The sequence below is a fragment of the Nelumbo lutea genome, chromosome 2 (assembly GCF_056320005.1).
Source record: "Nelumbo lutea isolate HS-2025 chromosome 2, American lotus-T2T, whole genome shotgun sequence".
Classification (NCBI taxonomy): domain Eukaryota; kingdom Viridiplantae; phylum Streptophyta; class Magnoliopsida; order Proteales; family Nelumbonaceae; genus Nelumbo; species Nelumbo lutea.
The window spans coordinates 15,590,623-15,618,432 of NC_142685.1; the positions used below are offsets into that span (position 1 = coordinate 15,590,623).

The 27,810-nt window shown below is 36.4% G+C and overlaps 1 long non-coding RNA gene and 1 pseudogene across 1 annotated transcript; both read right to left on the bottom strand.

The window, feature by feature from the left end:
* Nucleotides 1–13,872: 13,872 nt before the first annotated feature.
* Nucleotides 13,873–19,765, bottom strand: LOC148868792 (small ribosomal subunit protein eS10z-like; annotated as a pseudogene).
* A 6,853-nt stretch (nucleotides 19,766–26,618) lies between these two features.
* On the bottom strand, nucleotides 26,619–27,390 carry LOC148868793 (uncharacterized). Its single transcript, XR_016107025.1, has 2 exons — nucleotides 27,260–27,390; nucleotides 26,619–27,055 (listed from the first exon to the last, which is right to left on the bottom strand). It is a non-coding gene; the product is annotated as an uncharacterized LOC148868793 (long non-coding RNA).
* Nucleotides 27,391–27,810: the final 420 nt, after the last annotated feature.

Here is a 27,810-nt window from a genome sequence, read left to right on the forward strand (position 1 = left end):
GAGTTCAGTCCGCTGGTGTCCCCTTGTTCACGCCTTAGGCTTGGCCCTTTTGCCGAACTGTTGTTTCTGCCAAATGTCGCATAACTGTAAGGTCGAGCCAAATCTTCCTTCATCAAAAGGGTTTACGTCAGCAAAAGATCTCGACTAATATATGGTTGGGTTGTGCGAAAACTGACTGGTGGACAAGTGTGGTGATTCAATTAATACGAAAACTGGATAGCATGAGAGATGTGGTTTCGATGAGGGCCATACAAAAATCTATGATTTGGAAAAAATATCTTTTTCGTATCATATCGGATGACATGGACTATTCAACATTCCACTTCTCTGTTTCATTGAATACAGGTTTCAAAAATAACTGGTTTTAAAAACAACCATTTAAGTCGTATTTTAAAAAAAGAAATTCATTTCAAGAAGTTTTCACCGTTGAACGTCACCCAGAGGCTGTTCCAGTGGATGGGGTGCACGATGGCTGGGAAAGCTCACTTCGATGGTGAAGAACGGCTGCTTCGGACGGCTAGTACAGGGGTCCTCTGACAATCAAAGATGGTCGGGAGCAAGAAGTAAGCAGCCGTATGTGATCGAGAAACAGTCTTTATTTCTGGATATGATCTCTCTCTTCAATGCTTGTTCGAGTTTTCAGGAGTTTTTTTTTTACTGTAATCAACGGAAGTTTCGTATTTCATACCAGGCTAATTAAGAGCTGACTGAAAAAACAAATAATTAGTTACCGGTAATTACTGTAAACGTAGCATTTCAAGAAATTTTCCATACGATATGTTTTTTCATTGAACATATATCCGAGAATTTTGGAAAAAATAGGAAGGCATCGACTTATCATCAACCGATAAAAACTTAATAAGGGGATTGTGTGGCTGCAATTTAAAAGGACCGAAAGTTCAAAGTTCTTTTCGGGTCGCATTCTGAGGTTCTAATCAACCGTGACAACGCATTCTGAGATTCGTTGTTGACCGGTGTAACGACTCCGACGACGCATTTCACGGGTAATTCAGCTGGGTGGTCACTGCTCCCCTTGGTTGTAACTTGTAACAGATCCGGAGTCGTGGGCCTCATGGCAATTCCACATTAGCTGCAATTAATGGCTGAGTTATTTATTTAACATCCACAAAACAAAACTTGTCATTAAGTGCTGAACTTGATATTTAATTTAATTCTGCTGATGGACCAAACAAAACCATTATCCCATCATTGTTGCTATTTATAGTCTAGAGAGTATCAGAAAATACCACAAGATTTTTGAATTTACCTCAATATACCTGAATTTTGATAATATAGCCTTAATAAAAGTAACAGTAAAATAGTAATTTATATGTTAATAAAGTGATTTTAACCAATATTTTTTAACCATCGTTGATTCAGAGTGCTTGGACCATTCAGCCCGTTTAGGCAATTGGTGCCGTTTTATCCCAAAATCGATCTCTCGCCAAAATCCGTTGAATTGGTGAATGACTCGTTGACTTGGGCGGTTGAATCATCAACTTGTTCAACAGATTTTTGTTATTTTTTTTATTTAATTATTTTATACAAGATTCAAAGTATCGATATGTATCAACCCGTATCAATGAATATGTATTGTATCAAAGCCTTCCTGATATGCCCCTACAGGGGGTGTTTCAGGTCGGTAAGTGGTTCATATTAGAGGGTAGACTAGCCTTAAATCAGCCCTTCTAAACCAGATTCAAAAATAAATAAATAAAACGAAAAAAAGAGTACTGATACAGGTCAATATGCCCTATTGGCATATCGCCCAATATCGATACTTTGAACCTTGATTTTAGATTTTTTTTTTTTTTGTCAAAACAAACCATCCATTCAAATCAGATGGTCAACCCAGAAACCAATGCCTAGAACGGTTCCAATTTTGGATCGATTTTTAAAACCTTATTTTTAACTAATATTATCTTATATATAAGGAAAGCCTCAAAGCAAATAGTTTATCCCTTAGACAAGTGGCTTCTTATCTTTTCGAAAAAGAACTCTAAAGCGATTATTTCCACTTTAAACAAAAGATTCCTTCTTCATACATTTATCTACCCATTCAAAAATAAATAAATAATTTAAATAATAGTTCCCTCTATTCTCTAAAAGGTTAGTAGTAATTACCTCCATTAAAAAAACATAAGTTTATTTCGAATAATATAAAATCCATAAAATGAGTTATTATTTAAAAATAAAATTTGACTTAATCTCTTAATTTAAATAACAAATCTATACATAAAAAATCAAATAAAAAAATATCAGTATACTGACCCCATAGTTAATACAAGGGATCATTCTCTAGTTATCTATCTAATTTATCATTTCAAACATAAAATATAATAAATATTATAAAAATATTAAGATATTTTATAAAATAATCAATTTTCAAAAAACCAGAACCAATCGATTAGGTTCAATTGAATTGGACAAAACTGACCCATTAACAACCCTAACTTTTTTATCCCTTCTGCTCTTCACGATTGTCCTGCCCTCTCTGTTGACTCTGGTCCGACTAGTGTTTGGACTTCATGACAACTCGACTAGCATCTCGTCATCTACCGGTTCTTCTGTCTGAATTGAATACGAAGTAGCGTAAACAAGATGTTCAGAATGAGCTGGGATCTGATACACACTAAGGCGTGTACAACGGGTACCAAGAATGATGACGCCAATGATCCATAATTTAATGATTTAATGGGAAATATCCTTATCAGTATCCATACTTTATACTTTAGCTCGAGTAACAAATTAGTCCCAAATTTTAAAATGTAATAACTTAATAGTAGAATTTTCAAAATGTGACAAATTAATATCTGGACTTTTAAAATGTGATAATTCAGTACCTACTATTAACTAATTCGTTAATAGCAGTTAAGTGATATTTAAAAATTCAAAAATGTCTTAAAAATACCATGTAATTCTCTTATCAACCATCCAAACATTGACAATAAAATGAATAATCCCAAATTCTAGGTTCTTCTAAACAATAACCAACTTTTTTAATAGAAGAGGCTAGGATTTGGGACTGTTCAGTTTTTTGTCAACATTTGGATGGCTGATAAAGAGAATTTGATAGCATTTGTAGGGCACTTTTGACTTTTCAAATGTCACATAACGACTTATTAATAGATTGATTAATGGTAGGTACTGGATTATCGCATTTTGAAAGTTCGGGGTACTAGATTGTCACATTTTAAAGTTTAGGGACCAAATTGTCACTCAAAACAAAGTACAAGGTATTGATTGAGAATTTTCTCTAATTTAATTCCATGCATTTGGAACCCGCATCATTTGTGCCTGTTCACCCTTAATTGGTCATCCATAGTTTATTGTACACGCCTTTGAAGTTGGATTCTCACACTAACCTTAGGCCACATCATAGTATGCATTAGGAATATCTTTTCCCATGAATGGCAATCTTAAGGCCCCGTTTGATTTGTAGGAATAGGGATTTAGAATTGGAATCAGAATCAGAATGGGCTATTTTGATTCCAACTGTTTGGTTGGGTGGAATTGGAACTCCATTCCTATTCCTATTAGAAAGGCATTCCCCCATTTGAGGGGATGGTCATTTTCTGCCCCTTTCTTGGGAATGAAATCTCATTTCTGCTGATTCCAATTTTTAATTTCATCCCTGTCTAAACCAATTAGACTATGGGAATAGGCTATTCCAATTCCAATTCCGACTGCAAATCAAATGGACCCTAAGTATGGTATTCTCAATGCACTTTCTTTGAAGAGTAAATTCAGATTCCATGCCTTTAATTGTAATAGCTGGAGTGGTTTTGAAATCCAAATTCTTCAAACCTTAATATCACAATGGGGAAGGCCCCATTTGGTGCATCTTTTTGCGTGGTCTATCGTCTATTTACAAGCCGAGCAGACAACAATTAGGTCTTTTCCCGTTTGATTTATGGTAGATCTAACCACCAAAAGCCAATACACCAAAAAGGCACGAGAAGCCCAAAACAGGTGATTATTGAAAAGATTCAATTGGAGTTTTTGCATTTTTTTTCTTTTTGTCTTTGCACAAAAATACGTGCAAAAAGACACCTTAACCAAACAGACTCCAAACTACTCGGATCTAGATGCAAAAGTTGAATGTGTTTTTTACTGTCTGAGCTACTAGAAGATCTTCCTAAAAGGACTTGCCAAAACCCAAAGCATGCCAAACCCTTGAAATTTACCAGCCAAAACCAAAACCAAAATTTGAAGGTGGACATGTTGTCATGGGGTCCATCTCTGTGGTGCACGATTGTTGGTTGCTGGTGTAGAAGTATTCGGTGGCAGCGAAGGACCCACTTTATTATGAGTTCAAATATGTGCCCCCACCAGCTCTCGCTCCACAAATGCCCCCCACGCTCAATTTGCGCCATCTATCCCTTCACTAGGGGTGGCAACGAGCGGACCTTTTCGCAAGCTACTCGAGCATGGCTCGGTTTCAAGCCCAATATAGTAGCTCGATTGTTAAACGAGCCAAGCTCAAGCCTATTAGAATTTGGTTCGTGAGGCTCGTGAACCGATTCTAATATATATATATATAATAAAAATATTATAATTATTAATTATTATAATTCTTAATATTTTAAATATAAAAAAAAATATATTTGATTTTTATTTTTATAAAACACTTTTATAATTAAATATTTTTATAAAATATAAAACGAGTCGAGCCGAACCGAGTCAAGCTCGAACTTATGAACTTTTGACTCGAGCTTGAACTCGGTTCTAGCTAATTCGAATTCAAACTCGAGCTCGAGCCTTCAAGAATAATCTCGAGCCGAGCTCGAGCTCGAGCCTGACATTATTCGGCTCGGCTCGGCTCGAATCCACCCCTACCCTTCACGAGGCTTTCGCTTGTAGCGAGTGCGGGGCTAACGGGACGTCCGATAGCCCCTCCCATTACCCCCAAAACTCTCAAAACATAACTCATCATTCGAAGGAGTATTTCAAAACCCTATCTCCCTCTCGAGTTCGTCCAGACCCTGAGTCGTCTTCCCCTCGCCAGAGTTTCTTTTTCCTTCTCCAGCACCGGCGATCTACAACGACAATCGGCGGTATTCTCCAGTTCATTTTTTCACACATTTTTTATTTTTCTTTTTTTTGATATTTTTGTTTTTCAGAAATAAGAGAAACCGGCGGCAGAATTCTCTTCTCCTTCTCCGGCACCAACGATCTACAACGACAACCGGCGGATAGTCTGCCAAGATCGATTGATAGATAGCACGTGAATGGTGCTTTGCAATAAATCTTTTGGACTGTTTCCACTTACTGACAAGATCGATTAGTAGTTTGAATCCTTACAAACATTTTGTTTAAAAAACGCTAGCGTCTCCAGTTTAATACTTTTGTGTGTGTTTCTTATTCCGCATTCATTAAGTGCAATAATTTATGAGAGGAAAGTTGCCACTTCAGAGATAATTTATTGAAAATCCAGAATCAGATACTCTGCCGGTTGTCGTTGTAAATTGTCGGTGCCGGAGAAGGAGAAAGTAACTCTGACGAGGGGAGGAGGACTCGGGGTCAGGCACGAACTCGAGAGTGATGAGGTGCGAATAGAGTTCTCAGATACTCTTTCGAATGATGAGTTATGTTTTGATAGTTTTGGGAGGTAACGGGACCCCATACACGCTACAAGCGGAAGCCGTGTGAAAGGACAGATGGCGTACATTGAGCGTGTGAAACATTTGTGAGGGAGAGTAGGGTGGGGCACAGATTTGAACTCCTTTGTTACGTTTTGAACCAACCTCCACTTACTAATCATATCAGATTTTAACAAAAAGCTTGAGGGTCACCAAGGACCCATCAATATACTTGGCTTCGCCCTTTCCCCCTATCCCCTAGTTAGTGGAGTTAGATCCTGATTTCTAAACATGGGAGATATGTAAAGCTAAGCATATACTGGTTTTGTGTCACCGAAAGTTCTACACGCAAGTTACGTTATCTCCTTTTAATTCTATACGAAGGGAGACTCTTCTCACTTGTGAAATTGGATTAGCTGAATTTATTGACTGTTCTACAAGCTGTGGCACCAATGATAAAAGCTCCACACCTACTATGCATAAAACCTACACTTCTGTTAATGTTTGCCTTTAAGAAAAACGTAGGAAAAGAGTCAGGGCAGTGGAGCCAGGGGTGACCCCCTCCCCCTGCCTTCAAAATTCCCACAATACCTATTCAAACCTCACCTATATTTTGGTTTCTCTTTACAAACTTCCTGCTTACTATACCCCTGGAAAGGATATAGGTTTTACTGCCTTTCCCTTCCCTTCCTCATTACCCTTTCTTCATACCAATATAGCCTAAAATTCATTGAAAGATTAATATCTCCTAAGTTCCAATTTAGTAAAAGGGCAAAACTCAATTATGTAGAAAACCATAATCAGATTGGTTCGAATGGGCAGAACTGTCCTAAAAAATCAGGACACAACTAATTGGTTGTCTCCCATTTAGGCCCGTTCGCCTTTTGGTAACTTACATATTTAGGTAAATGCTCTTACGCAGATAAGTGTTTTCCATGAAAGACGTACCAGTTAAGTGCATTTACCCATGTTCTTTTATTTTCCATGCAAACAAGACAATGACTATTTTATCCATAAAAATCCATTATTATAAGGGGCGTTTTTGTCTCATTGAAGTGTTAACAACTTTCCCCCAATATGAAAAATTTATTTATCCACCTAAAACACAAATTTGAAAAAAGAATATAAAATCCTTGATCAATAAGGATAATTCTCGTTGACCAACTTTCCCATCTCTCAAAATCCATAAAAAAAGGACACCCCCTTACATTAATGTGATAAAATAAAAAACTTATAAATGTGTTCCTTTGCAAAGGGGCATGGTTTATTATATTGGTGGACTAACAGTTCCCTCTCCCTCTAGTGTATATGAGGGTGCAATTTTGTAGGGTCCAGCCTGAATCTGGACGAACTCAACCTGTAAATTTGTACAAGCGGACTTAGATGTACTTGGACTAAGCCTGGCCCCAATTCCACCTTAGGTAGAATGGGCCTAACTCACTTAACCCAAAGCCTGACCTCATTATATAACATGCATATATATACAAAATATATATAATTTCTATTTAAAGGTTTAAATTATTAATAACAGAAAGATTCATGAAACTTTTTAATACATTGAGCCTTGCCTGAGCCGGTTGATCAACCAGAATTTAGTCCAGGCCGTAACCCAAACCAAATATGTCAAATTTTAACTCGGACTGGGCTCAGGTTGAACAGATTGGGTTTTACATGAGGATCATGGCTTAGGCTCAATTCTTAGAATTGGACTAGGACTGACCTTAAACGTGGCGCATCTAGTCCGATTTGCACCCCAAATGCATATACAAGCCAGTGCACCATATAGGGAATTCTTCCCATGCACGTTTTGTCAAAATCCACTAGACGGATGACCATAATATAGTAAGCACTTTAAATGAGTAGTTGATGAAGATTCTGATAACTGTCAAAAATGGTTTTTAATATTTTTCAAGGTAGGCTGGGTATTTTAAGAGATGGGTGTCAATGAATTTTTTATGTACTCAATTAATGTGCTTACAATAAAATGCCTACTTAGTTTGGACCTCCAGCCTGACATTTGGTTTCTTGTTAATGATATTTGATCTGAAATTAGAAAGTTCAGCAGAGTCGTTTAGAGACATCAGTGGAGACTAGAGGCTAGAGCATATATAATGGCATTGCTCACTTTTTAGCAAGCCAACGATGCTAGCTTGAAGAGCCTGAGTTTTTGAATGTGAACTGTTATAATCATCTAGTGTTAGCTTAATTAATGAATTCATCTAAAAAATCTGCATCCCACAATCTACATATCAATGATATCATCATACAACATAGGAGTTCTCTTGAGGTGGGATAGAGCAGCGTGCATGTGAGGCTCAGTGGCCATGCCTTCAAGAAGCTGCAGTTCAATGGGTTTGATCCTGCGTGTCCTTTTTTTTCGAGGGATGCGAGTGACAATCTCAAATATTGGTCATTAGTTGCCAGGTGTTCCATGTCATGATTCTGCATTTGCTAATTGGTGGCTAATAGAAAGGGGGAGGGGGGCAAATGGGGGCAAATAAGGTTTAGAAATATAAGCTGCAATTCCTTGTTTTAAGGACTTATCTTCTTTTTATACTTAAAATTGTCCCTATGAACACTGAACTTTTAATTGCACCTTTGAATAAAAGAATGACAAATGCAACCTTAATTACATTTTTTGGTAGTACTTTCTACTTTTGGGCTCATCTCTCTTTTATTCAAACATCAAAACATGCCACCACAGTACCTAGATTCGTGAAAACTACCAATTAATTTAGTACCTGCCATTAATAGTCCATCAAATATCATGTGACAATATATGTGACTTAAATTTTAAAATTGCAAGATTACCCTTTTTAATATTTTTGAGACCATTTTACTTTAAAGTCCCATTCATTTTTCAGTAAGTTATTTATCCGGGTAAATGTAATTACCTGGATAAGTTTTTCTTGGGAAACACTTACCCGAGTAAGTGCATTTAACCAAGTAAATAAGGTAATGACCATTTTAGTCATAAAAATTCATTATCAAAATGGTCATTTTTGTCCCATTCAAGTGTCGCAACTTTCCCCCTATGTGGGAAAATTATTTACCCACCTAGGAGATGGGTATCTAAGTGATACGCAGGAAAATAAAGTTTCCCTGATCCCTACAAAATTTTGAAAAATGAACATGGGATTCTTCCCATTGACCAACTTTCCCCCCTCTCAAAATCCAGAAAAGGAATGCCCCCTGATTGTCTTTCCTAAAGGTGACAAGAATTGCCCATCTTCTCCAACAACGGCAATCTAAACTCCCCTTTGTTATGGATTGAATAACTAAAAAAAATGACTAGAATGATGATAGCCTAAATCCCTCTTCTCCTACAAAGGTGTCATCTTATTCAGCGACATTTTTTCATGCAGCTTCTTCAGTGGAAAGTATTGGTTCTTCGATGGATAGGCTAGGGTATAAAGTGACCGATGGTACCCAATTGTAGTGAAAATGGATTTAAACATGGTTATCTTGGCCATTGCAAAATTATGCTTCTTTTACCTATTCAAAACTTGAAGGGCATGTGTGTCCTTTCACATGTCATTTAATGCCGACTAACAAGTTCAGACTAAATTGATAGCTTTCGAGAATTTGGGTACTACATACAGTGGCACATTTTGAAGTTTGGTTACTAAAATGAGACTAAACCCAATGTATAGGGTACTAATCTGCAATTTACCTTTTTTTGCATTTTATATATTTCTATTTATACTCCTAGAAAAGGTACGTAAAACTGTATTGACCAAGTAAAATGTACACTAGTATCAATTGATCCAAATTTTGAGCCTAGAATATACAGAGGTTGAATAATCTCTCCCACAGAAGCCACAAGATGTTCATGGGTACGAGCACCTAGAAGCTGAATAAAAAAGGGCAATTTCGGTCGTGTTTGGTTCACTGCTTTGGGCCTCATTCTCTTAATTCTTTTCCATTCTAAGCAAGAGTGGGCAAGAATGAATAACATTAGAGTGTTTGGTTGCAAAATTCATGCCAACGGCCACATTCTCTTTAGAATGAAAAATCAGTGCCATATCACAAAAATTGATTAGTCTGCGGCATGAAAAATAATCATGCCCCATCTTGCCCATTTCATTCTTTAAAGAAACTCTTCCTATAAAATTGATGTCATAGATATTTACTTTTGTGAAAGGACTTTTATAAAAGTACTTTTAAGAAAATGCTTTTATAAAGCTACTTTTATGAAAGTACTTTTACATAAAAACACTTTTATAGAAGTACTTTTACGAAAGCACTTTTATAAAAGCACATTTACAGAAGTACTTTTATGGAAGCACTTTTATGGAAGTACTTTTATGAAAAACTTTTATAAAATCACTTTTATGGAAGCACTTTTATAAAAGTACTATATTAAAGCACTTTTACGAAAGTACTTTTATAAAAGCATTTTTATGAAGTACTTTTATGAAATCACTTATAAAAGTACTTTTATAAAAACTTTATACTTTTACAAAATCACTTTTACGAAGTACTTTTATAAAATCACTTTTACGGAAGTACTTTTACAAAAGCACTTTCATGAAAGCACTTTTACAAAAGTACTTTTATAAAAGCACTTATACGAAAGTACTTTTACAAAAGCACTTTCAGAAAAGCGCTCTTATTAAAGTACTTTTATAAAGAATTTTTCTTAAAAGCACTTTTACAAAAGTACTTTTACAAAACATCTATGCCATTTGGTAAACATTGACTATTGGAGACCTAGGCTGGTGGTTTGTGAATATTGGCATAATTTTTTTTTTTTTTTGAAGAATGAAAATGAGCAACATAGGACACCTATCAGTCTAAAAATAACTCATTTTTAGGAAAAAGTGTTTGGTTCATAGCAATATTTTCTCATTCTATCTATTTTTATCCATTTTTTCTATTTTAAAATTTCACCTTAGATAAGAATGAGAAAGAATGAGAATTGAACCAAACATGGCCTTAATGGCTATTCATTAATTGTTGATTTTATATATCAATTAGGACTTTGAGACCAACAAGTAATGGATATCAAATCAATGTAGCCAGAAGATCCGGGCTCCACTAGTGTATTCGCTTTTTGTACCAAAAAGAACTAATACCATGTAGGGAGATTTCTTTAATTGCTTAACAAAAGGACTAATAATTTAATTGCTTCTAATGATCCTAACGATGAATCAATGAAGAAAATGAAGTAAATAAAGAAGAGAATGAAAATAAAAAACAAAGAAATAGAATCAAAGAACATTAACTCATAATATTTACAAAGGCCCATGGTTTTGTTAGGCAGTTTATGAATAAGGCGGTGTTTGGCATCAAGTTGTTTTCTGAGAAAACAGTGCCACATTAGAAAAAGTTGTGGTTTAGAAAATGATCTTTTATTTGGTATTATTTTTTCAAAAAAAAAAACTTGCTCCAAACCACACCTTGAAAATTGGGAGTGTGATATGAAGAAATGCCAAATTCAATATTTTCTTAGAAAACAGCCCATTGCTGCCAACATGCAATGATGTGGCATCATCTTGGGCGTTGGATAATGTAGACCAATGCTGAAAACTGTTATACAACATTGGTACCAATCAAAACCAGTGTTTTTTTCCTAGAAAACAGCCTATGTGGCCGCATCGATGCCAAAAAAAAAAAAACTCACTTTCTGAGAAAACAGTGCTACATATCCTCATGCATACAACACATTTTTCTCAAATCAAAAAATATCTCTGAAGCAATGGCATCAATGCCAAATACCTACTAAATAAATCAATCAAGAATACCATGATCCTCGTTGACTCATCATGAGCTAGCACTCACATGCTAGAGATAGAGAGAATAAACAATGGGATTAAAATTTAAAAGCCACATGGTACATATATGACGTCTCTAACAATAAAGAGTTTGCTCTTTTTTCTGACTATGAGATGGGGAAAGTTGATCAATAGAATTTTGGTTCCCATTGACTAAGAAACCAATGTTTTTTTTTCATATTTATGTGGTGATTAGGGAAATTTTATTTTTATGGGTATCACTCTTTCTTGGGTATCACTTAACAAAAATGCCCTTTTTAATAATGAATTTTTAAGGCGAAAATGGCTATTGTCTTATTTACATGAAAAATAAAAGAACATAAATCCTATAAGTGCATTTACGTGGATAAATATTACCGAAAAAGAAAACAGGGCCAATGATACCTCTGTCTTTCTTTCTTTCTTTCTTTCTATAAGCAAACAGGACTAAAACCACTATGCAAATAGAAAATAGAGCATGCAGAAACTCCTGCAACCAAGTTAGAAGCACATCATACTAACCCATTGTCAACAGAAGTTTTAACCTGCTTTGCTCCAGAATATTGAACACATCACAACACAATTACCGCTACATCCGTTTACAATTTTACATATTGAAAACGTAAATCTGAAAGAGTTTTTACTAGCCAAAATAGACTCACCAAAATAGAAGCAGACCTATTCTAAAAAAACAAAGAAAAAAAAATCTTTAATTCCCTCTGCTAAAAATTTCCCTACACTACGCCTCTTGCCGCTAAGAGTGAATATATCAGTTTTTGCGGGCAATACAATTAAAAGAAACAAAATCATCCTACCTGAGGAGGATTTCATCAAGAGTAATTGATGAGGGATAATTTGGTCCAACCAATAACGTGATGACACATGGAGCGACGAAATGATATGGCGATACTTCAGCAACCTCGGACACCTCAGCAGTCCTGGTCACCTTGAGTTACCTAGCTAGATCAAGGCCCAAGCAGCTCGCCACACACATTGATTTGCTGAGATGACAGGTAGCCTCCTTCTAGAAGTAAGCCACCTGTCTCCAATCTCCTCGGGATCATGGTGTACGTCAACAGATTTTATCTCTACCCTACCCAAATCGAACAGACCTAGATAAGCCTTATCAGCTAACTCAAAGTCCATCTTCGGGTGCAGAACTGACTCCGGGTTAGACGGGTCAGTGACCTAGGACATGTTTCATGAGGCCTACAGTAGCTTGCCTATATAAAGGCTTCGCCTCCAGCCTCACAAGGCACACACGATTTAGCTCTCACATTATCACTTTCAAGCTATTAGCTCTCTCAAACTTCCTTCGCTAAATTAAGCATCGAAGTAAAGTACCCCAGATTACTCCGATCTTCTTGCCTTGCAGTTCGACATGACTACGTATCTAATCTGACATCTGAACTACTTCCAACAGGGAGCAGTCAGATTGTGCATCATCAGTAATCATGATAGAAGACGACCAAGAAGGTTGTCTAGCCTTAAAATTAGGGGTGAACATTTTAGCCTGGCCCAGTCCGGCCTGGAAATTTTGGGCTTGGGCTGGGGTTTTGTGTTTAGGCCCGGCCCGGGCCTAGGCCCATATTGGGCCCACATATTTTAGGGCCGAGCTTGGGCTTAATACTTCAAGCCCAACCCGGCCCGCATATGTTTAAACTTACACATTTTGTATATAATGTATACATATGTATATATGTTATTTTACATTATATTATATATTTTATGTATAAATATTATAATATGACATGTACAATTGACATTGTATGTTATATTTTATATTATATAATATATAAAATAAGTTTATATACATGTTATGTCATCTAATATAAAATATTATAGGTTTGTAATGTTTTATATGAAAGATATTGGCCCAAAATCAGGCTCAACCTAGCCTGGGCTCATATAGACTTGGGCTAGTGCTTATATTTCAGGCCCGGGCCTAAGATATAATCCTTATCATAAGTGTAAAGCCCGACCCGGGCCCGACCCATGATCACCCCTACTTAAAATCAAGCAGTATTTTGCCTTTTTAAGATTAATTCCACCACCAAGGATTTGTTCATATTACCAGCGAACTAAACCCCAATCGGCGTTGGTTCTTTGGGGGAAAATAAGAAAATGATACCTATTAAAACAAAGCTAACGTGCACAGTAAATACTCTAAGACCTTTTCTTCGTCTGTTTAGGCCAGGCCTGAAGCAAGGAGCATTAATATCATTAAACCAAAACCCCGAGGCCAATGTTTAATTGCAGAAAGAAGTGTTATGCATTGAGGGGAGTCGTGAAAACCAGGGACCTTATACATATATACATAAGATTTGTACAGAAGAAATAATCCAAAAGCTTAAGCTCCAAAAAAAATTATTGCATTCAATACTAGAAGGTATTCGAATAAAGCACAGAAGAAACTATAAATAAACGAACATGTCCAAATCAACTCCAACAAATGGGGAAGTGGGAAAGGAAACATCATCTCGGCACTTACAAGTTACAAACTCAAAATCAATTTTAGTTTACGTAGAAAGCGATCAACAACTTCCACCACCACCACCTCCTCCACCATGATGATCACCTCCGCTGCCACCAAAGCCTACACCACCACCATGATGACCACCTCCGCTGCCACCAAAGCCTACACCACCACCCCCAACCCAACCACCACCATGATGATCACCTCCGCTGCCACCAGAGCCTACACCACCATTCCCGCCCCCACAACCACCATGATGATCACCTCCGTTGTCACCTCCACTCCCCCAAGCACCGCCGTAGCCCTCATAGTCACCACCAGCAGACGTAGTAGCTAAGGCCGCACCACCGCCGGCGTTTGTAAATATCACACCAATTGGTCTACCGTCATGACGTATAGCGGTATTTCTACTTCTAGCAAAGCGAGCACACACACAGAGCAAGGATACGTAAAACATAATGAATACGGAAAACATAATTAAAGGCGTTGCTATAGCCCAAGCTATAAATTGATCCATCTTCCTCTACAAGACTCTGAGAGCATATCGATCCCTCTCCCTTTTCTGTGTTATGTTTATTAGTAAAATGTGAAGGATGAGTAGGTATTATATACATATACTTTCTTTGCTAATTAGAAAAGCAGAGCATTCAAAGTTTTCAACGATGACAGCATCCTTCCTCGTACAGCCCCATGCCAAAGCTTGCAACAACAGTAAGGATTTTTTTTTCCTCCTACATGCATGTGAAGTGGGAATCCTGTAATTTAATGGTTTTGACTATGGTGATCGACAACAAAGAGGCCTGGTACCTCTGCCTTCTGACCCGATGTTAACGGCAACATCTGGCATAATCAGGATTTATTATTCCTTTCTATCTGAAGGCTTCAACAATCAACACTCTGTTTGGGCTGACATTATTGCGTGTGTCTTTCATCTTTTGTTTTTTAAGATCCGAAAACATTCGGTCATCAGTCACTAGAGCGGATTGGCTGAATTCGATACACCACCGATGAAGTGCTTAACTGTTTATGTACAGCTAATCTATCATTTGTATGAGATGGCTGATGCAAAGCAAAAGATGATTGGTCATTTGGTCCTAGGATTTTTATTTATAAAAGATCGATCTAGGGTCGTTTAAATCATGAAGTTTGCTCTTCGTCGGGAGCCCAGATTTCCTTTAATCCAAAACCTTGTGCACATAGAATCCAGTGGCGTATTGGGAATAACTCTCGATTATGTGTGTTAATTTTATGAGATCTTCCCCATTCCCATGCTATTATCAATGTCTTTCAGTTCAGCAACTTCAACTGTTTGATCATGAATTCCTGATTTCGAACATATGTGAAGCTATCAGAACCGAGATTCACGTACTGTTCTTATACCCCTGAGAAAGTCAGACCAAAAATTTCCTTTTTAACGTCTTATGAAGGAGACTCTTGTGCATAGCGATGTTTAAAAAACCAACCCCTTTTACCAAAAAAACCCAGAGGCTGACCGTTTTTGCCTCTGTGTTGCGGATCACTGGTTCAATCATTCGGGTCAAATGAGTTAAACTGTTCTATATCATCTTTTAAATATTTAATTATGTTTATATATATAACAATGTCTTAACATACATAGATCTTGAAAAATTATCCAAAATAAAAATAAATAACAAAATATCAGATATTAAAGTTTTAACCTTATGTTTAATGTAAACTCATGACCCAGCCATTGGATGGATCAACAGCCCAACTAGATGGCTTTTGATAAAATTCAGGGTTTTACTAAGCCAGACCCAAAATTATGGCCAGGTGACGATTCAAATAATTCAACTGGCCGGGTCAACGAGGGGCTGAAAACAATGGTGCATAGGACCAGCTAAGGGACAAGCAAGTGTGGTTCCAGCGGTTAATTGGTCAAACTTTCGAACATGAGAGTAGATGGGTATGATAAGAGATGAACTTTGACCCATGTAAGGCTGCATTTAGCATTCCTTAAAAACTTACTTTTTGCTTGTAATTAAAGCTTAATGATCAAAACGAGATTTTAATTTCAAAAAGGAGATAATTCCTTAAAAGAAGGAATGTCAAATGCAACCTAAACCCCTCAGTGGGGTAACCCCTCAATGGGGTAGTGGGTATTTTCCTGCTGTCGAGAAAACCGAGACCCACTCTTTCAAACAGAGGAGTGGATTATTCTTTCTGTGGACCGACTCCCCCGCAAAAGATGAATCATTTGATAGTATGTCTCATTTCACCGTCACTGTTTGGCTGATTTAGCTCCAAACGAATGATTTAGTATTCAACATGCATGCATTTAACCCTACTGATATCTATCCTTTTACCTGGACCGATCCAAACCAACCTATAATTTTGCACAGGTTATGTTTATTTGATACATGAAGCCTAATGGGCCCGTCTGAGCTTCATTTATCGACCCAAGTCCAGCCCGGACCCGGACCTAACTAAGTAGTCAAACTTTAGTTCGGGCTGGGCTCGAATTGGACAGATTGAGCTTGATATTGCGCTCAGGCAATGGCCCACTTTTTAGGGTTGGGCCTATTTTGACCTTAAACCTGATCCAGCCCACCACATTTTCACTCCAAGTGGACTGTTCAAGCCAGTTCACCAAGAAGATCTCAAAATGCCCCAAGATCTGCACTATTTTCTTCTGAAAAATTTGGCTGTCCTATTAGGCCATAGGCATTGAACTTGCCAACAAGCTGTTGATTTCCTGATGCGTGCATGGAGACAGATTGTGTTTCTTTGGTGACCAATCTATTTAAGACGAGGCTGATCACCTCCAGTCTAAGATACTTGGTTTCTTGTTGATGATGTTTGATCTGAAATTAAAAAGTTCAGCAGTGTCATTTGGAGACAATGTCAATAGAGAGCATAATGGCACTGTTCACTTTTTTTTCTAATCAAGCCAAAGATGCCAAGTTGAAGGGGAATCGTACCATCTTCTTCCTTAATGAGTTTTTTTAATGTAAACTGTAGTAATCGTCTGGGGTTGGCTTAATGAATCCATCTTTTAACCAAAAATTAAACACTCCAGTATTCTCTATCACCCACATGCCATCATACAACATAGGCGTTCTCTTGAAGATTCTACTTAAACGATGGAGTGCTTGATCCGGATTTTCTGCCCACAACTATCTACCCACCTTGAATTGCAAGCATACATCCCATCCCCATCTTATATTGTGAAATTTACAGGTGCAGTGTACCATGGTTAGGGCGTGGGTAAAGAGAGTGATTACGAAATCTGATGCCATGTCGAACTGGTTGTTCTCTGCACATGATATACGTGTACTGTACAAAGTGTACTACACATTCGTTTAGTTGTATCATGTCATACTTCATTAGTCAAATTGTACATCCGATTCTTTTCTAAGGCATAAGGGAATGAAGGGTGGGGCACAGTCAGGTGCACGTGAGTCACAACTGGGGGGTGGTCCAACCCAAGTATAGATGGGATTCAATCCTAAGTCGCTACTACGTCTAATATATATATATATATATATATATATATATATATATATATATATATATATATAATTTATTTGTAATTTAAAATTTTTATTTATTTTTTCGGAATGAATTGGATGGGATTTGCAAGTTGGATCAAATTTTTGCCACGTCTAAGAATGGGAAAAAATATTAATTGCCACGTATTTTATTTTGACCAACAAAAAGCTAGACATGGGCTGAATGGGCTAACGTGGCGAGCCAAAAAACACTATCAACAGCATATAGGCTGTTGGCCCCAAACAGTAAAAGTTCTCCTTTGACCCCTATCGTTCACAAAATTTATGTTCAGCAACATGAGTCCCACTTTCTCTGGATCGGCTTCAAAGGTGGCATTGATTATATGTTTGCCAGACACATCCGCCGGTCCGGGTGGTGGGTCAAAGTTGTATTAGAACTCATACGAAGCTAAGCTCGAGTTTAGGAGTGTAGCTTGATTTAGACCAACCCAAACCCAAGACGGGCAGTCGATTCCAGTTCAAGATGAATTGACTAATTGAGGAAAAGAATTTGAAAAAAGTAAAGGAAAGCAGAAATGTTTAGATTCAAAAGCAATTTTGTTCATCCTAATTGACAATGAAATTAATTTTCCTGTCCTTGTTTAGATTCAGAAGCAATTTTGGCACTGTTTGGCAATATTCCTCTTGTTTATGTTTTTTTAGAAATTCTTATGCTAGAATAAGAATTTTATTTTTTGATAAAGCTATTTGGCAAATTGTGCTAGAATAGAAACAATGTCTGAATAATAAAACTATTTCTCAACATCAGTTCTACAAATTCATCCCCATTAAGTCTAAAATTAAACATCTGTCACATCATAACAGATGTATTTAAAATTGATTGTTGGGGATAATCTTCCAAGAGGAGATGATCGTTGCAACAGTTATTGATAAAAAATATTATAATTTTAAGATGAAAAAACAGAACATCCAATGATCCAATGTAAAAAAAGGCACTGGAATTTATAATTATATGTGAACTGACAATGTTGCCCCTTCTCTCATGCAGGAATACCGTGCACGTGTTCATAAATAATGGGGGACGTTGTGAGAACATGTTCTTTATAGTGTCAATTTGTTACTCGCGAAGAACATGTTTTTTGAATGCTATTCTCACTCGGAAACAACTTATCTTTGGCTCTATTATTTTTTGCCAAACATATTTCTATTCCACAAGAGCACCGGAGACAAGAGAAGCACTCTTGCAGAACGTTGACAAACAGAGCCTTTGCTTTTCACCAGAAGGTTCCATGTCTTCATTGTCATCCAGCACAAAATCCAGATTACCTGCACTTGTGCAGCCCATCTGGACTCCATCCAGCGATATTGTCTGACAGAAATATACAACAGCCGACCAACCGCCCAACCAAGGTAGGGTTGCTCATGAGAAGGACTAAACCAACCAAATCGGTCCGATTCAAACCGATATGGTCGGTTCAGTATCGGTTTATAAACATACATAACCCCAATTGGTCGGTTCGGTTTTAGTTTATGTATTTGTAAACCGAAAATAACTCAAACCGAACCAACCGATTAAGTTAAAAAAGGTAAAATATTCAATTTCCAATGTTCAAAATTCGCAATTTTCCAATTTATCTTCTTTCTAGTTTCAAAAAGAAAAGTTAGAATTTATATAAAAGTTGTATTTTATAAAATTTCTTTCCTAGTTTCAAGAAAAGAAGTCGGAATTCATTCAAATTTTTAAAGATGCCTCACTCCTTTTGAGGATTGAGCATCAATAACCTGACAGAAAAGAGCAGGAACGGACAAAGCCAGGTCTTGTATTGGACTCTAAATGAAGGCTGGTATTCAGGTGGTGCTCCTCCCTTGTTACCGAATGGCCAAAGGCAAGTCTTGCACCGGACCCTAAATGAAGGCTGGTATTCAGGTGGTGTTCTTCCCTTGTCACCGAACGGCCAAAGCCACAGTATCCATCATGGTCGCCAAATCTAGGTCAGTCTCCCTCAAAACAAGTTGGGCAACATGGGCGATCTCCGGGATGTCCCATGGACCTACCGGCGGGCTTAACAAATCTCTTCAATGTGGTGGGAACAATTTCCGAAGGTAGGTTGACGTAGATTCGGAGGATTTCAATCCCATCGTTGGTGAGATACCAAGTAGTAGTGCATCATTTGTAGTGGAACACCAAAGTAATGAGGTCCCACCAAATAAGAGAGGACTGGAAAAGGTTCCAAACTATTGTTAGTTGTATGCATTAACTGTACTGTAGAGAGAGATTCTTAAAATTTCCTAGTACATCCAAGCAAAGGTCACATGCACGTACTCCTTTGATTTGAAGCTCTACATCAACTTGATTGCCTACAGATTCGGCACATCGATTTCTGGGTGCTTCGCAAGATTAAAGCCTTTCTTTGCATAGCAAACATCCTCTTGGAAGAGGTACTTAAAGATCTCTCTGCAGTTCTTCTCTGGAATAATCATGGTTGCGAAGGTGAGAGACGGGCAACAAGCGAAAACACCACCTCCGTCGTAAGTTTTTGAAATCGGTTGGATTTAACCCGACAAACCCGATTGTTCAAATAATAGGTCAGTTTTTATACTCATTCAATCGGTTTCGGTTGGCTGAAACTTCAACCCGAGCAATTCGGTTCGATTGAAAAAAATATATGCAACCAAAGCGAGCCAATCCATATACAACCCTACACCCAAAGGCCCAGTCACAGCCAACTAAAAGCGAATACGAAATTGGGCATGAGCTGAGTGTGGACAGGAATGTTCGGTCCTTGTATTGTTATTGGTCAGAGTGTGTGGATCTCCGTATTTAGTTTAGTTGTAGTAATTAGATGCAAAGACACGTATTTGGCATTCTTTAAGGGTATGTTTGGTTTGCAGGAAAATATAGGGAAAAAAAAAAGAAAAAATAGAGAAATCTATACAGGATTTGTAAAGGTTTTCTTACCTTTCCTTACATTTTCCTTTAAACCAAACATAGCCTAAGCTTTAACTATGGCTTTGGAAAAAGTCGGATTAAATATGTAGAGGAATTAGGGGTGAGTAATCGGGTTATTCAGTTAAAAAATCAATTGAATTAATCGAAATTTTTAAAATCTAACTTTGAAAAGAAAAGTCAAAATCGAAACAAAAATTCTTTAATATATTAATATGCACTAACATATATATATATATATATATATAGATATATATGAGTACGTGTATATATTATATAAATAATAAGTTTGATTAATTCAGTTTTTTTCAATTAACTGAATTTTTCAACTTTGACAATTGAAATTAAACTAAAATTTTCAGTTCAATTTTTCATTTTAACCGAACAATGCATTAGATCGAAGAATGCTAGTTAGCTCCTCACGCAATTCATGAAATTGACGTCCTATATTCTCTCATGATGGGCAAATGCAAATCATCCTGTGTTCCGTACGCTCAGTTTGGAAGAAGTACAAGTACAAATACAGTGCAAAACTGAGCCGTAGTAAATATATTTGTATAAATATGTATTATTTTGTATATATTTGTGTTTGTAATCCTTCCAAACTGAGCCGTAGGAACAATAGACATTGATTTTAGTTGGTACTAAATGAACCTATGTTATTAGTATACAGATTCTCCTTTTAGCCAATATTGCCCCGCAAATTGTTCTTGGGCCAGCATGTTACGTTGTCATCACTAGTATCATATGCATGATGGAACCAAAATTCTTTGACTCTTGTCGACAGAATCAAGAAATAGGCCTGCCCATATCACTACAACTTTAGGCTGTAAATCCAAGTCTTATTTTTGTTTACGCAAATTAGTGGAAGTACAAATTTTTTTTTTTTTTTTTGTTTCAGGATTCACTTTATTTTGTTTGTTTGGGTGGAGTAAAATTAGAAATAGAAACATGTTGTTCCATTTTAAATGAGAGAAAGTAAAAATAAGAAAAAGCTTATCCCTGCTCTAAATGAGTATTAATGAAAGTAGGAGGAAGGTGATACAAAATTTGCATTACTTTTTGGAGTCGTTACTCTTTTCATAAAGAATAGAATCCCAGGGTTGAACATCAGTCACCAGACCATTAGCATTCATTTATTTCAAGTGGGACCCTTCCTTTCAATGCCTTGCATCCTTCATGGAAGGAGCAAAAGTGAGTGAACTCCAATTTTTGGGATGCAAAAGCTCACCACAAATAAATGTAAATTTTGCATCAGACAGATCAATAATGTGAATCATAGTTACAAATACATAGATGCATGAAATTAATTAATGGCCTTTATTGGTGCCTTGGTGGTCAGATAGAGAATAAATTAGAACCATCAACTGTACTCCATCCTCACCGGAGATGAGGATTCACTCCAAGTTTTTGGCAACAACGCTTAGTGCAATCCTTGTGATTGAGCATTCACTTTTTCTTAATTATTAAAGAGAAACGAATTGCCACGTTTCTACAGGGACTATTAGACATTGGCCTTGGCCGGCCGGACCAGCATGAACCAATCAAATGGCTAGAAAGAAGAACTATTCAGGCTAATCTGTCCAAGTCCAATCGTGGTTACATTTGGATGAATTAGGTTAGGTGATCAATTGAATTCAGACTTCCGGTCCACACGGTGGGTGGGTATGGTGGGTCCGCAGTAGTTGATGATAATTGATATGAGCTTCTCCATCCAGCTCGTATAGTTGGATGGTTTTTTATTGAATCCCTCAAGATCCAACGTACGTATTAGGAAATCCCACGTACGTCATCTCTTTCTAGCAAAGCAAATGAATGTCCACACGACTCAACTCTTCCCTTCTTTCCTTCTCTCTCTCTTCCCTCTTCGTCTTCTTCTTACATTCATGAACAGGAAGACTCTATCTACTTCGCTGGTTTTAGCTACAAGAAGCCCAAAAGGGCAATAAAGAAAAAAGATAAGAGAAAATTATCTAACAGATGCAAGAGCTGTTCATGGCTTCACTATTGAAACACCGGAAATTACAACAAAAAATGAAAATGAAAACCGGATAAGTCGCTAGATCATCGAATTATACATACGATGGTAAGAGAAATAGGAAATTCTGTTCAAGTCAAGAATGTTAATAGAATTTTCTGTGGCTAGCCTGTACAACCCAATAAAATTAGGGAGAAGCACTGAAACCTACGATGTAGTGGGGGAGCAATCGATGTTTGAGTTGAGTGAGTTCAAACACCATCGTAACCACCACCGTCGCAACTGCAACCGCTGCCGCCACTCCCGCCGGCACCATGTTGGGCAGGTTTAACGCTAAGGCAACAGCACATCAGACCTACCAGAATCATGAAACCCCAAGCCGAGGCCAACGCCTCTGCCCAATTCAAGTAATGCTCCATTTAATTCTCTGTGATCCTCCTCTCTCCTTTCAGGCCCATTCATCGTCTCATTCTCCGTATATCGATCTGCGTGTTATAAAGCACCAAAATGGTTCATCAAATGAATTTAAGCCACAGCCGAAACTCCTCTTTAGAGTAGGACCAGTTAATATTATAGCTCTTGGGCGACCACACCAGCTAAATTCATCGCTGTTCCTCCTGTACTACGGCCGTAGGAGAGAGAGGTGCACATGGACTACTGAGCTTTAATGCTTTATGGAGGCTAAAAATAAGATGGGCCAGCCTGTGAATAGAAGAGCCAAGCAGAGACCAGAGAGTTCAGTTTTGCTACGACATTGGTTTTATCGTAGGGATAATCATAAAACCGTGATTCATGGCCTCAGATGTGTTGCTGCGGCCCCATCACGACACCACTTGATGCAACTCAAACATGGGGCCACGACATTACATGGAGAAGGATCTGATTTCGTGGTTAAACCGTGTTGTAACAAAAGTGGTTTGAATTGTTAGACGTAGACCCACTGGAAGGCCATAAGCCAAATGTGATTCCTGCAGGGAGAGGCATCTTATTTAAATAATTAGTTATAAATATTCATTTTGACTAATAAATTAATGAAAATTAGCGTAAAGTGACTGGAAAGAGGGAAAAGAAAAGGAAAAAGAAATTTCAGTGGAGTTCGCTTAGTTTTGAGACATTGGCTTACTCTAATTTCAGTTCACAATGACCAATACATCCTTCATTACGCAATGAAATTGCAAGTATAGTCAAAACCGCTTTTCAAACATGCATGTTGCGAAGAGATGTATACCTCTGATGAGTCATCCTTCGTTACGCAATGAAAGGAACCGGAACCGTTTTGGCTATTGCTTGTGGAATGGTTTGATCGTTTTTGGTCACCTATTAGGGAATCTCCGGACTAGATTGTTCATTGTGATTTAAAAAATGGTTAAAAACCATTGTCCGATTTTATAGTTTGGCCACCCGAGTCAACGGATTACAGACCAAATCAACAATTCTAACAAAAGACTGGCTCAGGGGTGAAATAGAATTGGTTGTCTTTCCAGCAAACAGTCCCACCGTTCGGGTCAATGACAGTTTGAAAATCATGTTCCTACCTACTACTACATCCCCCTCCCCTCCACCAAGATAAGCTTGAATTTGCTACAAACAAGATATGTAATACAGGCTACTAAACTCAAATCAGAAATAAACATATTAGCAAAAAAAATTAATGTACAATAACATCACCAAAATTGAAAATCATAAGTAAAGAAAATGAGAATTGAGATTCTCGTTTCTTAAGAGGTAAGGGTTCCCATGCACAAATCACTTCCTTAAGGGAGTTTTTGAGTTTAGAATGGATTAGTATTAAACTATTAATCTATATCTATACTACTTGTAAAAGTGTGAATGTGTTTGATTTACCCCTTGGTCTTGAATTATCATGGGGCAAATTTATATTTTTAACAAAAAAAAAAGTTTTAATTAAGACAATAAATCAAATGAACAACATTTGGTTTCTGGAATTTTTATTGACTAAAATACCCTTCCTCTTGAATTTGGTTCTCTTCATTGAGGGGGCAAAAAATGTAATCAAAATAACACTATTAAGTACACTCAATTACCAATCATTAAGTCTCATATTTAAAGCAGTAAATAAATCTCATTCTTAAATGTGAAAATAAGAATTACTTTTATTAATGATGAAAATTGAATACAAAATTTAAAATCAACTAAAAAAAGCAAATTGATTTTTCCATCCAAGTGGTGGGTTAGTAGTTCAATTGTCTATGCCAAATGGATCAACACATGATGTTATAATTAAATAATAAAATACATTAAGTTCTAAAAAATGTAAGAATTTATAGAGAAATGTGACACATTCTATAATATTATATATTTATCATATAAAAATAAGTGTAATAAATGAATTTTATTTTCATTAATTATGAAAATGGGATAAAAAATAGGAAAAAATAAGAAGCCCTAATGTCTAACACATGGCCCCACTAACCATGTCAAATGTTTCAATGGTTTAATTAGTTACATCATTATAAATAAGTGGTTTGGTGGTAAACCAGCTTACAATCCTGAATTTGGTGATAAATTAATCAATCTAATCAATTGATTTGACCATAAAATTAAAAACCAATATTCAAACAACATATTAGAATTGCATTTCCTCCCAATCAATAAGTAGCTTTTATTATGTCATAGGTTAAATAAGAAAAATAAAAATAAAGAAATATTTGAACATGCCATTAATATTATATATTTTTCATATTAAACCAAAAAAAATATGTTTGAAAAAATAAGAATTATCATTAGTAAAGATGAAAATAAAAATAAATAAATAAATAACCGAATTAATGTTTTAACAATGGTTTATTGACTTGGTCAAATAGGTTGGTGATTCAATCAACAAGGTCATTTGGTTGTTGACCTTTTTGTAAAAAAAAAAGTTGTTTATCTTAAAACATACTCAAAAAATATGATCAAGTGAAAAAATCCAATTGTTTGATTCAACCACGAGTTGAAAACACTCATAAAAACCGTAAATTAGTTCTTTAGGTTGAAAGACAATATTGTCAATATATTTTCCCGTACATTATGCTTTGATTATATTTCTTTTTTTAAATGAATTGTAATAAAAACACTAAAATATTCTTATCCTCGTTATCTTTGAACTGACACGTTCAATACAAGGCACGTGCACATTTACTAATCACATCTCCTTGAAAAAAAAGAGTCCTGAAATGGGTCATCTTATTAATACCTTGTTCATAAATGCATGGTAACTTTATTTTAGATAATCCTTTTTCAATTTATCGAAGCAATTGAAATTGATTGGAAGATGTCATTTCATTTCAACTCAGTACGTAGAATGCTATCCTATTCCCAAACGCAATTATGGTGCGGAGCCATGATATCAGCTCAAGGTAAGGTGGGCTTCTCGCACCCACTACAGGACCCAAAAAATAATAATAATTCTTATATTCACCATTTCTGAATTTATCCAGCGAAAAGCACAGCCTACCAGACCAATATAAAAATAATAATTCTTATATTCACCATTTCTGACAATGCCAGCTCTTATTTGTTCTTTTTGAAAAAGAAATGTAAAGATGAAAACCATACAGAGAAATGAGAACACCAGAATCCATAAATAATAGACTTGAAACAAAACAAAAGAGTCCATTTCGCATGTTTAATATTTCTAGGGTTCATGCCAATATTTTTATGAATTGCATCACCGAGACTCATGTCATGCGCCTAAGATTTAAGGGTGTGTTGGATTCGTGGATCAAATAAAAACACTGAATTAAAACCACTACCATTTTCGAAAGGAAATCCAAACCGTTCGCCTTGAATATTAATGCAGCCCATAAACTCCGCCAGGTGGGAAACACCATTTCCATTTCCTATCATGGATGAGAAGATAGAATTTATGCTTTCATCCATTTTTAATGTATCTCTTAAAGTGAAATGGACTTCAAATTTTTGCCACTGTTTGGAACCAATAATCTGAAATTTGTTTTTTAGGTAAAGTCTGATGCTTGGTTATATATTTTTCTAAAAAAAAAATGTTTTCTCAGAGCACACCTTGAATATTAGAAAGGTGTAGTATTTTCTCGTTTTTTTGCAGTTGCTAGGACAACAGTATAGCACTGAAAATATGTGGCAGAAGCATCAATGGTCCCAAACAGGAAATAAAATGTTTTCTGAAAAAGCAGCATGCCAATGCAGTACAGTTTTTTTCAAAAAACACCTTTCAAGAAAAAACAGTGGTTCCAAAAATAAAGATAATTAGCAGTTTTCATTAAGACCCTCAAAATCATTTTCAATTAAGGCCATCTAAGAATTCAATTTTTTATCCAATCCAATTAGGTTGATTTGGAATTGGATTGGGTTTAAAAAACATATTTATTGGATTGAAGTGGATAATTCAATGACCATCTATAAGATCAAATACAACAACGAAGAGAAGGTTTCGGTGGCTGAAAGATGGTATTTTCTTTGTTGTTAAAATAAAATAATAAATAAAATTGTGAACGTACAAAATTTACTCCAACCAGTCTATTCTAATAATAATTACGAGGCTTGCTAAATAATATCACTTTGGCACTACACTTTGTTCAGCCATGACTTCAATTGTTCACTCTAAGGATCTGCTGCCAACAAAAACACTCCCAACACTGTTCCAACAAACCACTGCAGCCGCACATTAAAAAGGAAAATATTCCCAATGTGCAGTTGCAATAGCCTGTTTGGATAATTTTAGAAGTATTGTATTGATAGCAGATCTGAACTCACAAGGGGGGTATCTGCTTTTGCTTGAGTTCACATCTCCGCCCCACAAACGTCCCACAGCACATCCCGCCCTGTATTGTAAACATCTCCCGATGATGGTAATCTCTTTGGCTTCCTGCAGGTCATAAATTCCACTTATCATTTGGTTAATACTTGATTGCACAAATACCCTGCTAATATTTAAAATTCAGATTGAATTGGATCGTTGTACTTCACATTGTAATCAAATCAGATTGGATTATATAAAAATCTAATACATTAACAGCTCTACTTCAACCCGTATTTTCAGGAAAAAAAAAAAAAAAACTTCAACCCTCACTTTTACTCTTTTAGTTTAACACTTGCCACATGTCACAAAAAGATAAACCCCCTGTGATTGGTTTGGCCTCCCATCATCAGCGGCGAATCGCATTAAAAGAGCCAGCCTTTGCCTTTGCACTTACAAAAGAAACGTCAAAATCTGTCAACAATACCGAAAGATCATTTATCTAACAAAACAAGAAAAAATATATATACGGATCGAACGATGCTTTTTTATCCATCCTTGAAAGTTGAAATCACCGTCCACATTTACTTTCAAAAAGTTTATTTTTACGGAATATTCCGGATCAGTTTTGGCTCAAGTGACAATTTGGTCTTAAACTTTAAAATGCAACAATTTAATATTCAAAAATGCCGTTAATTAGCTGTTAATAACATTTAAAAAGTCAAAAATGCCCTAAGAATGTCATCTAATTCTCTTTATCAACCATCTAAACATTAACAATAAAATGAACAGTCCCAAATTTTAGATTCTTATAAACAATCACCAATTTTTTTTAATAAAAGAATCTAAAATTTGGGAATATTCATTTTATTGTCAATATTTGG